The sequence below is a fragment of the Rhincodon typus genome, chromosome 19 (assembly GCF_021869965.1).
Source record: "Rhincodon typus isolate 14 chromosome 19, sRhiTyp1.1, whole genome shotgun sequence".
NCBI lineage: Eukaryota > Metazoa > Chordata > Chondrichthyes > Orectolobiformes > Rhincodontidae > Rhincodon > Rhincodon typus.
In genome coordinates, this window is record NC_063350.1 from 25509519 (window position 1) to 25518592 (window position 9074).

General features: G+C 44.5%; 1 long non-coding RNA gene across 3 annotated transcripts in view; it reads right to left on the reverse strand.

Moving 5' to 3' along the window:
- Positions 1-1928, reverse strand: part of LOC125485528 — a 51573-nt gene extending 49645 nt beyond the window's left edge. For 2 of the 3 annotated variants that reach the window (XR_007264238.1, XR_007264240.1), the window contains exon 1: positions 1622-1928. This is a non-coding gene — a long non-coding RNA (uncharacterized LOC125485528). The remainder of the gene's footprint in view (positions 1-1621) is intronic. The other variant, XR_007264241.1, reaches the window with a different exon arrangement.
- Between the last annotated feature and the right edge of the window lie 7146 nt (positions 1929-9074).

Consider the following 9074-nt stretch of genomic DNA (forward strand, 5'->3'; position numbering starts at 1 on the left):
TATGCCTGGAAGTATTGACAACTGGCAAGATAATCTGGAATAGAGTGGCATCCTTGGCACCGGTGCCATCTTTAAAAACCACTGTGCACCCAGACAAGCACTGTCAATCCAGAACTGCCGTGCATGGTACCTGACATTTGCCTTAGACTTGGTGGATAAAGGGAAATTGGTGCCCTACTTTGTGGACAGGTAGCTGGAGATCCTGGCGGACATGTGGTGCGGATAAGAGATATTATCTTCACCCAGGACCAGCAAAGGAGGATACAACATCTGGCCATGCCCCAGCCTAGTCTGACTTTGATGTCCAGATCATTTCAGTCTCAGTCATGTGGAGGAATACCAGTGGAGGAAGAAGATCAATAATCTTCTCCAGTGTGCCAGTGTAGTGCCACCATCTTCTCCCTGCGACCTCACACTCACACTTTCTCTGCTACTGCAACCACTTCCTTCTAAGACTCATGCTCTACCCTCTCACAATTGCATGCAACATCTTCCCACATTCGTTCATACCGACCCCAAAACCCAACCTTCTATTCATACGTGCCTTGCTCGGGCCATCTTACCACATTTAGTCCATGAGCACCACCACTAACAGCTATGCCACACACTTCCATCTCAGTTAATCCCTCCCTCACTCTCGTTCCAGGAGAAAACAGGAAAACAGTCCAAGGTAAAGCAAAAAAAGCCAAGTTGGGCAGTAGGCTGCCTGGGATTTGGTTTTTCACCACCTAAAGGGAAGATTCTTATTCTGAATGTCCCAAGTGACCCACTGATTGTGCCCAAGCCTCTGGACTGATATCAGAGGCTAGCCTTGACTTACCATTCCAGGCCCACTGACTGACAGCTGTCACCCTTGATTTGACTGAGAACTTCTGACTACCGTGATGTGTCATGGCTTTGTGTCTGTGCTAAGTGACTAGGAAAAAGACAAGTACTAGTGTTTCATGTGGGTGGGGGTGGGTGAAAATATATTTACATTGAAGGGCTACCTCTATACCCTCAGCTTTCTTTTTCCTTTCCTTCTGACTACATCAAGGTGCAGTGCTGAAGTCTGGAGATGGGATTCAGGGAGCTTGGCTTATGGTGCAGCCAGTTGGCTTTGGAGCATTTGTGGCTAGGGGACTCGGACATGTATTGAGTCTCCTGGCTGGGTATTGGTTCATCCTCCTTGGATTAAAGTTCCACAGAGTTGAGGGCTGAAGACATGATGGAAGTGGAGGGGCCAGATACCTTTAGAACATTCAAAGAGAAGACTTCTTTGGGAGTGGGAGGTGGTGCTGTGTCTGGCTCCTCCTTTGGCTGGGTTCGTGATGGTCCCACTCTTTCTCCTCAAGAACGAAGTCAAAGTCCCTAATTCCACTGCCACCTTGCTGTTCATGCCGAATGTCAATGGCTATGGGGATGGAATGCAGGTCTGGGTGTATCTCCAGTATTCTATTGGATTTGGCTGCTGCCAACTGAGGAGACAGACAATTTTACACATGTCAGTGGCCAGCATGATACAGGTAGCTCTGGTGGACCTCTGATCTGGTTTCCTGTCTCTGACAAACCTGTATACTGTTCCTGTGATTGTATGTGCATTTGCACCAAGTTATTAATAGTTGGCACCAGGGGACCTCACCTTTCTGGGACTGAGCAAGTGCCTAGTCTCCTCCAGCCTTCTCTGAGTGTCAGCAATTTGCAACGCTTCTTCCTCAGCCATCTGCACAGGTATGGCAGTGATGGGCTCACTCGAATGTGCTCTTGACTAAACTCCCGAACAGACCCACCAAAGTGTCAGTACCTCAGCTTGTGGAGGGTGCAGTAAACAGCATTGCCAGTGCTTCTTCTGAGTGATTTGTGGCTGCTTCTTCAGAAATGGATGAGGTGGTGCTGCCAGGAGGATCTTTGGCTCTGTCTCTCCTGGGAATATGTTCCTTCAGTAATGTTGGTGCCTACAAAAGACAAGAGACAGCGTGAGTTGCAAAATAGATGTAGAAGATTAAGTGTGTGAAGAATATGTTCATAATGGTCATAATGGGAGAGCAGCACAAAAACAGCACAATGAATCTTATTTGATCGACAGGACATCTTGGCATCTCACATGGACAACCTCAAGCTTCTCCTGCAAATTCAAGAATTCCCTCCTCATAAGGGGTGAGCGGACAAATGTTAGCCACTCCAGCACCCATTGTGAGCTTTTAATTCTGCAGTGAGGCAAAGGGAGAGACTGAATGAAATGAAAATGGCTGGCACAGCCGTTAGTGTCAGTGTGGGTATAGGAAAGGTAGTGAGGTGTCCCAGGTGAGTGAATAGGCTGCACAGTGAACATAAAATCTTGATAGTTTGGAGGGAATTGGTGGGTGTTTATGGAAAGAGCAGCTTGGGATCAGGCTGGCAGGCTCTGATGCCTTGGTCTTCTCTGGCTATCCTGGGGAACAAGGTCAACCTTCCTCTGTGCCACCTCATCTGCCAGGACCTCCAGGTCCTGTTTGAAAACTTGGCTGTAACTCAACCTCTATTGGCCCTATTCCTTGGAAATCTTTGCATATGGGAACTGTGCAGGGCAATTCCTGGCTGTTTAAACTCATGTGCACCTGGCTTTAGAAGTGGCACCTAGTGTCAGGAATCTCAGAAGATACCACCACCAGAGAACACTTCTGCGGTGTGCTGCATGGCTAGAGAGTGGCACTGTGGGAACAGTGATGCATATCTAATGAGGTGAGCCCCATAAATATTGTAAGAGAAAACTTGCTAGAATTCACAGAGAGAAATCCTTCATGAAACTCCCTGAAATTGGCACTTAGCCAAAGTTTGGGAAAATTCAACTCAGAGAACAAAAAAGAGGAAAAGCTGATACTTGTAGAAAATGTCATGGATAATATAATGATGTCTTTGATTTAGACAATGATATGTTCAAATTTTAATAATGTTTTTAAAAATAAATCATTAACTTTGATCTCACTATGAAAAAGATTGCCTTAACAATGAAATCTGACCAGTAGACATTGAATAGCTTTCACGTATACAGCAGCATTCATCTGTGCTTCGTAAAATGTATGCTGATGATTTTCCTTAATTGGCAGTTGGCAATTACTAAAATTAAATGGTGTTATTCCATAATGTCCTTCGGATGGAATCAGTTCTAAAAATCTGGTCTCATATTGACTTGGCAGACTTTTCTAGTAAAATGCACAGTAATGTGAAGGATGGTACAGATGACACAAGACATCTCCACAATAGTTATTTCTCTAGTTGGATAGCACAACACCAGAAGCTTCATCTGCCATTCCTCACACAATCTGCCACAGGGTTCTCTGAGCCAAAATCTGACAGAATGTGATCCCCAATTACAAATAAAACTTGCAGTATGAACACGAGAAAGCTATCAATGTTGTATTGCCATCAGTGAAGCTTCCTGGCTGTTACTCCCAGAAATCTTGAGACTGTTTTAAGGCAACAATGATTTTGAGCCATGAACCTTTTCCTACATTCTGTGGACATAGGTGCACCTAACATAAAATTTAAAGGTTAATTTCTACTTGGGTTATAATTCCTTCTTGAAGAATGAATTTGATTCAAATGAAATGGGACAAGGAAGAACAGACTGAATGATTGTAGATAGTCCAAAGGAATAGCAAGCGCAGAGACCTCCAAAGGGTGAATCGGAAGTAATGTGGAAATACATAACTGTGGCCAAGTCTTCAACATATGTTTCATATGAACATATGAACTTTGGGATCAATCAGGCTTGGATGAAATGCACCCTTCTTTGGTAATGAATTAAGTTAGTATCTAATTCTAACTATTTTAAAGATCATAATGATAATCAGAATATTTATTATAACATCTTCATTTCAGCGCATAATGCAAGTTTTACTAATGCATGTCATCAGAAACAGAATTGAGAAATTCAGACTGAGAGGTGTTAAGGACCAGGCCAGACCCCCTCAACATATTTTAAGATGGCAGCCTAGACTCTAACATTTTCTTGTTTTAAAGGTAGATGTGAAGTGGGTATTCCAGTGTGATGCAACTGGTCAAACCACTCAACATTAAGTAAAACACAATTTATTCAAACACTATGGTTAAAATACAAACTAAAGAAAGAGGAATTTAGAATAACTTAATTATTAGAGAACCTAACCAAATAATAGATACAGTATCAATTACTAATTAACTGTTCCACTGTAGTAACATCCCATAAATACACTCCTTGGCAAGAATGTAAATTCAGACAAAGATTCTTACATGCCATTCAACATCGAGAGATTTCAGAGAAAGGCACAGTTAAGAATCATTTACTGAAGCTCCAACTCTTCTGGGACCCAAACAGCTTCTACTGCTACAGCTAAAAAAACTAGGAGGCCTGATTTGGGAGAACTGGCCACTCCCATTCCATTGTTTTATCTGTTTCAAAAAAAACCTGAAGGCTTCTTAAATGATTAATTTAGGCCAGCTCTAGTTGACACTTTGTTACCTCTGCCTTTACACCCTCTCTTCAAAAAAACCCAAGGACAAAATAACCTTTCTAAAGTGACAGTATTGTCACAGAGGTTGGAGTATGTGCAAACCTAGAAAATGCTGAATTAACAGTAATACAACCCTGCTGAACAATGTTATGCGACAGTTATGTAAACTATTCTCCTTAATCTAACACAAATTTCCTACATTCCTGAATGCAAGAATAAGAAATGAGTTTGTCTACATGAGATTTAAATGCATATTTTTCCTTCAAATTCAAAAGCGCAATCTCATGCTTGAACTTTCCTTTTTCCGTTATTCTCAATCTGCTTCAATCTGGTGTTATGTTGTTCCCTGCATCTAGATTTAGTCTATTATTATAATCAGAGTCTCAGTGCAAAATGAAGCTACTCAATACCATGGCAACAGTTGCGGTATATAAGCAGCTTCAACCAAGATTTCATCATGAATCACAAATGCAGCCTGAAATACTCAATTCAGTTTTCATACACACTGCTTAGTTGGGATTATATTTTTGTGATAAGAAGTGATTTATTATTGATGATTTTTCTTAATGTTGCTGGTTAGTTCAATGTATACAATATTTGTATTTATAAACATACATATCAAACATGGATTTTAAAAGGCTGACAATTCTAGAAAGAACAAAAAAGCGAGGAATATAAAGAGGTCCTTTAATTAGACAGCCTGAGATAGAGTGGGTAAAATTAGGTACGGTGTGATAAGTCATGAATTCCAAACAGGGGGGTGGAAAGACAAGGCAAACTGGTAAAAGGGACAAAAATACCGTCCCAAAGAACTGCAGATGCTGATAAATTAGAAACAAAATCAAAAGTTGCTGGAAGAAAACTCAGCAGGTTTGGCAGTATCTGTGTAGAAAAAGCACCGTTAACATTTCAGGTGCAGTGAGCCTTCTTCAGAACTGGCAAATATGCTAAAGATGGGGTTGGGGGTTGGGAGAGGAGAGGGGCGGGGTAATAAGTAAATGATCGATGGATATGGAGCCCAGAGAGAGGAGAAAAGGTTGGGCAGACAAAGGAATGGGTAAAGGTCAGCCTGCTAATGGAGACCATGCGTAGATGATAATGGATTGGTTGTGGTAGCAGTCCATGTGATGACAAAGACTAGTATGTGGGAGTTGGGGTTAAGGACATGGAAGGAGGTGCTCAAGCCCTAAAACTGTTAAATTCGATATTGAGTCCAGAAGTTTGCAGGGTTCCCACACAGAAAATGAGGTGCTGAGGATTCCCAAAAGTTCTGGAGAAGGGTTACTGGACCTGAAACATGAATTCTGCATTCTCTCAAAAGATGTTGCCAGACATGCTGAGATTTTCCAGCAATTTCTGTATTTGTAAAAGAGGCGCATTATCATAGAAGAAACAAGATACTATAATGCAATAGCACACTTACATTATAATACTGATATTGTAGAGGAATGGTTTTTAGAAAAAGACAACACATAAAGATTAAACAAATTGAAAAATCTAAGATGGAAAAGTGGAAATAATCAATAAACTAATTAAATGTAAAGAAGTTAAAACTCTTGTTTAGTTGGGTTACATTCATGCATTTTAAAGAACAAACATCGGCAAAAGAGACAGCAGGACACTTTTACATATAGATAAACTTTGATAAAGACTCTTCAATAAAGAGTCCCAACCACCATCCGGAGACCCCTTCTCCTGCTTCCAACCTGCCTCCTGCTCTTGGACACCCCCTGCCAGCCTCTTACCCACCCTGGACCTCTTTATTGCTAACTGTAACATTGACTGCCTCGATTTCTCCACGCCCCGCACCCACTCCAAACTCTGAACGTGCAGCTCTCTGCACCAATCTCTGTTTCACTATTGAACCTGCTGACAAAGGCGGAGTGGTAGTAGTCTGGAGGCCAAACACCAACTCTCTGACATCACGTCCTACCTCCCCCTTGACCATGACCAACACTGTCCATGACCTCATCACTGCCGGTGACCTCCTTTCCACCACCTCCAGCCTTATGGCCCTCAGCCCCACACTACCTGGTTCTACCTGCTCCCCAAGATCCATAAACCCAACTACTCCGGCCGACCCATCATCTCTGCATGCTCCTGCCCCACAGAACTCATCTGTTACTACTTCAACTCCATTCTCTCCCCCTTGGTCCAGGCACTTCCCACCTACATCCAGGATGCAAACCATGCCATCTACCCCTTCGGAAACTTCCAGTTCCCTGGCCCCCAGCGCTTCATCTTTGCGATGGATGTTCAATCCCTATACATGTCCATATGCCTACAGGCCCTCAGTTTTTTCCTCTCCAACAGACCCATCCAACCACCACCAGTTCCCCCTCCACCACCCCCGCATACCCTCCTTCACCTTGCCAAACTAGTTCTCACCCTCAACAACTTTTCCTACTTTCTCCAAATCCAGGGGTTGCCATGGGCACCCACATGGGCCCCAGCTACGCCTGCATGTTTGTCGGTTATATCAAACAGTTCCTCTTCAGTACGTACACCAGTGCTGTTCCCCAACTCTTTCACCATTACATCAATGACTGCATTGGTGCTGCATCCTGCACCCAGGCTGAACTGGGGCAGTTCATCGATTTTGCTAATAACTTCCACCCTGCCCTCAAATTCACTTGGTCTATCTCAGACACCTCTCTCCCCTTTCTTGACCTCTCCGTTTCCATTTCTGGCGACAGTTTACAGACTGACATTTACTATAAACACACAGACTCCCATAGCTACCTAGGCTACACCTTCTCCCACCCTATATCCTGCAAAAACTCCATCCCGTTTTCCCAATTCCTCCATCTCCGTCGTATCTGCTCTGACGAGGAAATGTTTCACTCACAAGCATCCCGATGTCCACCTTTTCAAACAACGCTCTTTCCCCCCCTCTGTTATCCAGACAGCCCTCCAATGTGCCTCTTCCGTTCCCCGCTCCATTGCTCTTAACCACCTCCACCCCAAACGTAATAAAGACAAGGACCCCCTTGTCCTCACATTCCACCCCACCAGCCTCCACATCCATCATGTCATCCTCAAATACTTCCGCCAACTCCAACTAGACCCCACCACCAAGAACATCTTCCACTCCCCACCCCTTTCTGCCTTCTGCAAGGACTATTCCCTTTGCCACTTCTTAGTTCACTCCACACTCCCCGCAAACCACTCCAACCCACCTGGTACCTTTCCCTGTAACCGAAAAAGGTGCAACACCTGCCCACTCACCACCTCCCTCATCTCCATTCAAGGCCCTAAACAGCTCTTCCAACTGAGACAGAGCTTCACCTGCACTTCCTCCAACCTAGTCTATTGCATCCGGTGCTCCCGATGTGGTCTTCTCTCCATTGGTCAGACCAAAGTAGTCTAGGTGACCGTTTCGCCAAGCATCTTCGCCTGGCCCGTATCGGCCAACCGAACCTCCTGGTCACTGGTCATTTCAACTTCTGTCCCACTCTCCCTCTGCCACATCCGTCTTCGGCATCTTCCAGTGTTGCAGCGACTCGGAGCACAAATTTGAAGAACAACACCTTATCTTCCGCCTGGGCACCCTACAGCCAGGAGGACTCAACAATGAGTTCTCCAAATTCAAACAACCTTCCCACCCATCCCCCAGCTCCCCTTCCAGCCCTGTCTGCTCCCTTCCATTCCACCTTCTGACCCTCCCTTCCAGCCACCAACTGGATTCATCCCTCCCATCGATCAACCAGGTCGTACCTACCACCAGTGTCCACCTCTCACCACCATTCCGCCTCCACCCCTCCTCCCTCTTTTTATCTGTACCTCTCCCTATCCCCACATCCAGTCCTGAAGAAGGGTAATACCCAAAACGTTGACTGCTCGTTTCCTCCCGATGCTGCCTGGCTTGCCATGTTCTTCCGACTTCCTGTTTGTCTCCATTAAAAAGAGAATAATGGCAGAGGAATGGTAAACAGCTAACATTACTTCTCTATTCAAAAAGTGAGTTGAAAATCCTGTTAGCTTAATATCAATGTGAGGAAATATCTTGGAATTTTACTCAAGTAAAAATAGAAAAACATTTAGAAGTCTGAAATATAATAAAATGGATCACACAGCTTCATAAGGAAGACCCTTTTCTTTGTCACATCTTGATGAATTATTTGAAGATGTAAAAAAGAGAAGAACAAAGGTGATGGATGAAATATAGTTGGATTTTCAATAGGAGATAGTAGGAACTGCAGATGCTGGAGAATCCGAGACAACAAGGTGCAGGGCTGGATGAACACAGCAGGTCAAGCAGCATCATAGGAGCAGAGAGGCTGACGTTTCGGGCCCAGACCCTTCATCAGAAAAGGGGGAGGGGAAGGGGGTTTTGAAATAAATAGGGAGAGAGTGGGAGGCAGATAGAAGAGGGATAGAGGAGAGGATAGGTGGAGAGGAAACAAACAGGTCGAAGAGGCGGGGATGGAGCCAGTAAAGGTGAGTGTAGGTAGGGAGTTAGGAAGGGGATAGGTCAGTCCAGGGAGGACGGACAGGTCAAGGGGGCGGGATGAGGTTGGTCGGTAGGAGATGGAGGTGCGGCTTGAGGTGGGAGGAGGGGATAGGTGGGAGGAAGAACAGGTTAGGGAGGCAGGGACGAGTTGGACTGGTTTTGGGATGCGG